Raw genomic sequence first — 1089 nt, forward strand, 5'->3', positions numbered from 1 at the left:
TTTAAAATTTTTAAAGTTTTTTTTTTAAATAACAAACGGCCCTAAAACTACACAGCAGAAATGTTACATAGTATATAATTAATAGGGAAAACTACATATATATATACATATTAAGGAGAAATATTTACGAAACGTGACGATAGTTTTCCTTATTTACAAAACATAACGATATATTACGAAACATGATGGATTTTCATATATTTTTTATTTTTTTCCAGAAAATATATATTATTTTTTTTAATTTTTATTTATTTATTTATTTATTTTTTTTGCTCAAAGGCTTAAAAAATTACCTCAAATTTTTGTGTATGAAAAATGTATGAAATGTGTATGTATGAGCGAAATTTGTAATATAATTTTCATACACAAAATTGTGAGCGAAAAACTTTAAGCCTTGAATATTTTATGAAAGTTGTTACAATGTTGTTGTAGTTGTATTAATTTTTCGTAAACCTAATATGAACATTATATACGAAAAATGAATGAAATTCTAAGTCTGAGCGAGATATACACATTTTATACCATTCTCATGCATAATTTTTTGAGTGTAATGTTTAAGCCTTTGATTCATATATACACACTTCATACATAAAATTTGAGCGAACTTTATGCCTTGAGTAAGATATACACATCTCATACACAAAAATTTGAGCGATTATTTTAAGTCTTGAATGTTGTATCAAAAAGTTGTATACAATGTTGTTGTAGTTGTATTAATTTTACGTAAATCTAACATGAACTTTATACACAAAAATGGAGCGAAATTTTAAGACTTGAGCGAGATACAAACTTCATACCGTTTTCATACACACAATTTGAGCGGATTTTAAAGCTCAATGAGATATACACATTTCATACACTAAATTTTGAGCGAACTTTTTAAGCCTTGAGAGAGATATACACATTTCATACATAAAATTTTGAGCGAAAAAAAATATAAAAAATAAAGAAAATATTTTTTTAAAAAAATATATTTTTTTAAATAAAAAAATATTTTTAAAAAAATAGAAAAATAATTTTTTATTTTAAATATTTTTTAAAGCATGTTTTGTATAGGGTTTGTAATGTTATGTTTTGTAAATATAAAAC

Source organism: Lycium ferocissimum, chromosome 3, assembly GCF_029784015.1.
Source record: "Lycium ferocissimum isolate CSIRO_LF1 chromosome 3, AGI_CSIRO_Lferr_CH_V1, whole genome shotgun sequence".
Taxonomy (NCBI): domain Eukaryota; kingdom Viridiplantae; phylum Streptophyta; class Magnoliopsida; order Solanales; family Solanaceae; genus Lycium; species Lycium ferocissimum.